Genomic DNA, 7,867 nt, shown 5'->3' on the forward strand with positions numbered 1-7,867 from the left:
TTTTTTTTTTTTTTTTTGTTCTTTTCAATTTTCTTTTTTTCCAAAAAAAAAAAAGACGACTATACAAATTACCTGCAATTGACAGAAGCCATTTTCAACCCAAGCCATTTTGGATGGATTCTTATTTATTTATTTTTAAATAATTAAAAGAGAATAAAAGAAAAGGAAGATGTAACTTAGGGATAAAATTTTCTCCCTTCTCTCGTGATAGAGGCCTATTTTCCTTTCTCTCTACAGACATCTCTCGTCAGTTAAATCTACTTCCACATCCACGATCAAATCTATTTTTATTTTTCTCAAATATGATATCCACGATCGAATCTATTTTTATTTTTCTCAAATATGATATTTTTTTTGTTTTTTTTTTTCAGTTTCTTTTTTCTCACTGGATCTCTCATATTTTTTTTGGATAGTGGGTGGAGGAGAGATGAGAAGTTAGTGGAGAGAAAGGTGGGAAAGTTTTTTTTCTTTTGTTAAAAAAGTCATTTTTTTATTTTTATTTGTTTGTTTACTTATTTGTTTTATTATTATTATTATTATTATTATTATTTTGAGCGGTTACTCTGGTTTAGAGTTAACTTGGTTGAGATACATTCTTGAACACGGAAAAGTTTATCTGTCTGAACTAGCATGGTTGTATTGTGATAATCAAGTAGCATGACATGTAGCAACCAATTCAGTTTTTCACAAAGGTACGAAGCACATTAAAAATAGATTGTCATATACTTTGGAAAAAGTTACACGTTGGAATCATCAAATCATGTTATGTTTCGAATAAAATGTAACTGGCAGATGTTTTCACTAAAGCTTTGGGAAGACAAAAAATTTAATTCTAACTTAGAGGAGTATTAAGAAATTTAATTTAATATATAAAAATATTTGTGGAATATATTTTGTTGTATAATTGTAATTAGTTAGGAAATATATTTTCTGTACCAGTGTTGTCTTAGGTTTCACAGTTGATTGAGGGGTTGGTGATTAGTGTGATTTAGTTTGAATCTTATTACTGTAGAGGAATTTGTTTACTGGTGTACACTTTTGTTTTCTCCATTTCATATATTTTTAGATTCTTTATTACTACAAAATTTACATGTTGAATGTACGAGTTGGGAGAGGTGATTTTAAAATTTGGATTCACAGATCCCAATATGCGCTGATAAGCTGTAGTAATACAAGTTAGTTGAGGCATTACGCGTTGCACAATCAGCTGTCGGTGCTGCGCTTCCTTAAGAGGTGCCACAAGATTTCGTAGTATTCTCGGCCGCTAGATTAAGAACCAAACTAAAGTATCATACTAATTAATTGCTAATGTACGATCCAGATTGCCAGAAATTTGGTTTTTCATTGGTACACCAAGCATATAAGATTCATTATCATGTTACTTAATACTTAATTTCCTTCTACTTATTGGTTATAAGCTCAAAAAGAAAAAAAAAATAGCAATTACATACGAAAGTTTAAAGTATCGTTAGAAACATTCTTAAAATATTCTTAAAAAATCAATAAAAATATAAAACAAAACCGTGGAGGAAATAAGAGGAGGAAGTTGGGCATTGGAGAGGAAAAAGAAGAAAATCGTGAAGGAGCTTCCAGTTCGGTGACTAATGTGCATTTTTTGGCCAAGCATCCTTCGCCAAAGTTTTTTGAAAGGTAGTTTTTCATAGATGTAGATGTCTGGATCACTAAAAACAATCGAGAATCTAGGAAGATTAGTAGGTAAGTTTTATTTATGGTTTAAGGATATTATTTTTGCTTAGACATGGGTGTTGTAACCATCCGAAATTTTATACTTAATAACATAACTTTCAGCTTAAAACACAGTCATAGACTTACATGTTTGAAAACATTTTAAAAATGACACAATAAAAGATTACATAAAATAAATAAACGTTTAAATAAAAAACATTCTATTCTAGCCTAAGTCTAAGAAAATAATACGACTACCCTATGCATGTGTCATGGTTTTGAGTTGTCGTCGTCAGTAGTACAGGAATGTCTTGCCTTAACTTGAAATAGAGGTAGCACGTGGCTTGAGTATTTTAAGAAATACTCGGTAAATGACTCCATTATTGGGGTTTAAATGCAGGAATATGTGAATGCAATGACGGGACCTATCATATCAGTCTATTTTTCCTACGGCACTATTCTAATGGGAAGCTTGGACGTGTACCATATACTCTACACACAGCCCATACGTGCAAGTATGGGCTCACCAGACAGTTCACACACCGCTGGGCCCTTTTTCCTGTCGGGTGAGCCTTCTCTGGTAGATCAACTTTTGTCGGACACCCATTAGAATTAGCAACCGTCACGGCAGTATTATGTAAAACATAATGATACTTCGCCTGCCTAATGGATGTACGCGTCCGTACCCTCGTGATAGAATAGGGGTATCTCCCAATGCATGAGCACACATAATGCATGAGGTCCAACATTTTTTCATTTTCATTATCATTTAATACAACTCCGCTAACGTTCTGTACATATCATATCATTTTTCATATCATTTCACATATCGTTCATCATTCATATTATATCGTTTCTCATTCTTCGATTTTCACATCATACATAATACTAATGGGGTTATATTTCATGTCATTTATCATGATTTCGTGTCATTCATATCATGTTGTATACACCTAATTTAGGAAACAACATAAGGACACATGCTTTTAACATAACATTTCTACCCACCTCTCTACACTATTCTCTCAGCCCAACCCCATTCTCTCTCCTCAACCGCCCTAATATCACAATTCATCTTGGAATAAATAGAAAAATATCAAATTTGAGAAAAAGTAAAATGGGTGTCCCAACATAAGTAGATATGATGCAGCTTTACTTAGAGAGATTTTGGTTTGTTATTACTGTAAATTCTATCTCAGATTTTCTTTTGTTTATAGTTATGGTTATAAGAAATTAATTTAGAATTAGATCTTCCTTCCTCTATCCAATATTTTATCAGATAATGTAATAATCGGATCTTATTTTTCAGTATCCAATTAATTAGATTTTTGTTGGCAGCTTTATAAATCTGCAAGATCAGTAGGCAAACAAGATTAAAATTGGTCAATAATATCTTGTTTAGAAAATAAGTACTGAGCAGGAGTAATATGTGTTTAGAGAATGAAAATTTATTTACACAATCACAAGTGAGGAGGGAAGATTGAGAAAAGATTGTGTGAACAGAATTTAAAAATAAAATAGCAAATATCAGAGGACAAGTAACTCTATTAAATTTTGTCCAGTAACAATATATTCTCTGCCACAGTAATAATAGAAAATAAGATATTTAATGAAAATAGTATATTATATATATATATATATATATATATATATATATATATATATATATATATATATCATTTCAAGACTTTTAACAATGGATCAAGGTAAAATAGAGAAATAATTTCATAGAGTTCAAACTTGAAACTAATGTCATAGGCTCACATAGGTTGACTTGGATTTCAAAGGACAGAATCGAACTTTTATTAAGGATATATTCGTGACAACGACTTAAGCTAACCAGGTAAGTGACCTTACCATCGGCATGGTTATATTTGATGTTGACACATGCCCCGTGATTTTGCACGTGTCATATATATTGATATGTGTGAATTGTTTGTGGTTCGATATGTTTATGATATGTTATGTATATGTTATAATATGTGAATTGTATGATAATAATTACAGTACGATGTGTTCATTGATATATTGAGATAGGATACAAGAAGGATGTACAAAATGAAATATAATGATAGGAGTAAGATACATTCATGAAACGTTAAGGTTAAGTTAAATACCGAAGTGCTATGGATATGAGAGATTGATAAAAGAATACGATTAGGTTATGGGTAGAAAGGGATAGGTTTGTGATAGATTGATAGAACGATAGCGTTAGGATACTTTCTTGTGATGATATGACTAAGGTACATTCATGTAACGATATGATTGCGATAGGTATAAGAACGTTAAGACTATGATAAGTTAGGGAACGATATGACTACAAAGTGTTTACAACATGATATGATTATGATATGACATATGAATGACGGATATATATATGTTGTCATATGATATGAAATATGTTATGATATGAGATATATGATAAATTGACATGTTTATGATATGATATATTGTGATGCAATATGTTATAGTATGATATGTATATGATGAAATGTTATGTTAAAAGCATGGGACGTTATGTTATGTCTCCTAAATTGTGTGTATACAGCATGATATGAATGACACGAAATCATGATAAATGACATGAAATATAACCCCATTAGTATTATGTATGATATGAGAACTGAAGAATGAGAAACAATATAATATGAATGATGAAAAATATGTGAAATGATATGAAAAACAATATGATATGTACAGAATGCTAGCGGGGTTGTATTAAATGATAATGAAAATGGAAAAATGTTAGGACCTCATGCATTATATGTGCTTATGCATTGGGGGATACCCCTATTCCATCACGAGGGTACGGACACGTACATCCATTAGGCAGGCGAAGTATCGTTATGTTTTACATAATGCTGCCGTGACGATTACTAATTCTAATGGGTGTCCGACAAAAGTTGAGCTACTAGAGAAGGCTCACCCGACAGGAAAAGGGGCCCACTGGTGTGCGAACTGTCTAGTGAGCCCATACTCGCACATATGGGCTGTGTGTAGAGTATATGGTACACATCCAAGCTTCCCATTAGAATAGTGTTGTAGGAAAAATAGACTGATATGATAGGTCTCGTCATTGCATCTGCATGTTCCTGCATTTAACCCCAATAGTGGAGTCACTTACTGAGTATTTCTTAAAATACTCAAGCCACGTGCTACCTCTCTTTCAGGTTAAGGCAAGACATTCCTGTACGGTTGACGATAGCAATTCGAGACCATGGCACATGCATAGGGTAGTCATATTATTTTCTTATACATAGGCTAGAATATGGTGTTTTTTATTTAAACCTTTATTTATTTATTTAATCTTTTATTGTGTCATTTTTAAAAGTGTTTTCAAACACGTAAGTCCATGGCTGTGTTTTAAGCTGAAAGTTATGTTTTATGAAAGTTTAAATGAAGTGTTTCCGCATTCATGTTTATGACATGTATATAGTAGCGACCTTAAATTAAGTAGAAAATTTCGAGTCGTTACAAGTATTTAAGTGTTTTTTTGCTTCTAAAGATTATTCATTATGTTTTAAATTGAACAAATATGTTTAGGACATTGAAATGAGTTAAAATGTTAAGTATGTTATGCATTATATCTACTCATGTCTAAAATGCTTTTAGAATGAGATTTTTGGATTATATGTTGTATGCGATGTTTCTACTGTGGTAGATAATCTGTATTGAGAATGAGATTTGTACTCAAAGTGATTAATTGAGTTATCTTCTTACTATAAACATATTGAATTAAGAATATGGTGTCAAAGTTTGGACGATTTTATGATGACCTAGGTCAAGACGTCTCTAGTAGACCGAGCACTAAAGATCATGAGCGATGATCAGAGATCTAAACCCTAGTGCTTCAAAAATCAGATTAACTCCGAAGAGTTAGTCTAAAGAGAGTGTCTAAGATTGAAGCAGCTTAGATGCCCAAAAATCTAGTTAACCTCCATGGCACCTAGCAATAACTAAGAAAGCTTACCAGGCTTAGCTGTGTGAATGGTATTACTAGAGTCTTTGCACTTCTATCTCCTCTAATACACCATTAGCGTTATCAGTCACCTAGGTTGGACCATTAGAGCCACTATCAAGCGATAGGAATGCAGGAGTAGTCGAGCTTGACCTCGACCAAATAGGATAGTTTGTTGATGCAGCTAGGGATCATTACCTTGTGGAAATGACCATGAGTCTTCTGAATAGGACCTTTGTGTTGCATACCCATCTTTAGAGGGGACAAAGGACCACACAAGTAGACTAAATAATTAGCTCGCACACAAGGTCACTCTCTTATACTTTTGGATCTTGTGGTGGTTCCTACGGAAGAGTCGTTAATGAATCTTACACAAAGATGTCTAGAGAGAGACATCATATTGATATAAGATCTTATCACAATCTAGTCTAAACTTCGAAACATTTGGGTTAGATGAATGATTTATTTAAAAGTATTTAAATCTTAATAATCTAATAAAAATACATAGTGGATGTAAAACGACAAATTAAATTAATGAACATAAAACTTTCTAAACATATTGCCCATCACACTCAAGGTATGAACACAATCTCCATTCCAATATCCATATCAATCACTTCAACAAACTATTCTTCGCTTCCTACCCAACCTTTTTTTTCATTCTTATTCTTTTTAAGTTTCAATTAGGATAACAATTCTTTTTCTCTTCTTAAAAAAAACAAAAGTCAACATTAAAAATGGAAATTAAAAATAAAATAAAATAAAAATTTAGAACAAACAAATCCAATTGAGAGCGGTATCTGAGAAAAGTCAATAAAAAAGGAGAGACGATGGAATGGAATCTGAAAAGAGATTTGAATGGACACGAACATCAGATTAGATCGAAGGAGGGAGTGGGCCCCGCCCCCATGTTTTTGAATTACAATTATATTTTATTTTAATAATTGTTACTTCACAAGTCGTGGTCGACATATCGTCAACTTGCAAGTTTTATAATCCAATTGCATAATTAATGGAATGGGATGCATTTAATATATATATAACAATTACCATAGCGGGCCTTTTTATTATTCTAAAAAAATTAATTTTTTATTCAAAACAAAATGTCTATCCACGTGATGATAGAAAATTAAAAAAGAAAAAAAAAAGAAAAAAAGAAAACACGGCCATATCCACAAGCTTCACATTCAGATGGATCACACCAATTTCTTTATAAAATTATTATAATAAAAACAACAACGGAGGTGGAACCACATTATCTTTTTCTTTTTCTTTTTCTTTTTCCTAAAGTTTTCATCTTTTATTTTTTTTTTAATTTTTTCTTACCTGAATTAATATTTCAAATTTCCTTAAAATATTGTAAAATGAATTCAAGCAACGTACCGTTTTATTTTATCATATCAATTAATTTAAATTCCCACAAATTAGATTATTGATTTATATAATTGCAATTGAATTAAATTCTAATTTATTTTCTACGGTACAACGTATGAATTATATATACTTTGGATGAATAGGTCACTAATTGGAAAAAAATATTATGGTAAGAAAATTGGAAAAAAATATTATGGTAAGAAATTAAAATCAGTGATCATATCTAAATTGTAGCATTAATCTTTTTAAAAATAGGCATTCAAATTTAATAATATTTTCCTTAAATAAATAAAAAAAAAGGGGGTGAAGACAGAGGAAATCTCCCTGTCTCCTTCTCTATCTCTGTTTCTCTCTCTAGCTGTGCTTTGCTGTTGCCCAATAATGTATTACCCTCTTTTCTCTCTCTGCTCCTTTTAATTTAATTTAATTTAATAATTAAGAAATCTGATTCTCATGTCGCCTTGCCCCATCTTATAACACGCTCCTCGTCTCCTTCCCCTTCCTTCCTCCCCTTTTTCTCTTTCCGCTCAACATTTTCAAGGGAAAATTCATCTCTGCTTACACTCCCTTTCCCTTCAGGTATTGTTTCTCTTCTGGGTTTTTTCTTTTACTCTGTTTCTTATTGCTTTTAACTTCCATCTCAAACTTCCAATTTTCAGATCTCTGTACAACACCAATTACTTCCCACTTTCTTAACCTCTTGCATGATTCAGTTCAAAAAAAAGAAAAAAAATACCTGATTTTTGTGCTAGATCTATTGGGCGATTCCTTTTTTTGGGTTCTTGATTTTAATTTTTGTTTCTGTGAATTGGGTTTTTTTTTTTTTTTTTTCTTCTTGTTTGTGTTCAA

General features: G+C 31.7%; 1 protein-coding gene across 1 annotated transcript in view; it reads left to right on the forward strand.

The window, feature by feature from the left end:
• The first annotated feature begins 7,451 nt into the window (after positions 1 to 7,451).
• The window catches only part of LOC111431174, a 2,449-nt gene continuing 2,033 nt past the window's right edge, over positions 7,452 to 7,867 (forward strand). The window contains exon 1 of the mRNA XM_023067733.1: positions 7,452 to 7,597. The gene's annotated coding sequence lies outside the window, so the exon portion shown is untranslated. The remainder of the gene's footprint in view (positions 7,598 to 7,867) is intronic.

The sequence above is a fragment of the Cucurbita moschata genome, unplaced genomic scaffold (assembly GCF_002738365.1).
Source record: "Cucurbita moschata cultivar Rifu unplaced genomic scaffold, Cmos_1.0 Cmo_Scf00002, whole genome shotgun sequence".
Lineage (NCBI taxonomy): Eukaryota > Viridiplantae > Streptophyta > Magnoliopsida > Cucurbitales > Cucurbitaceae > Cucurbita > Cucurbita moschata.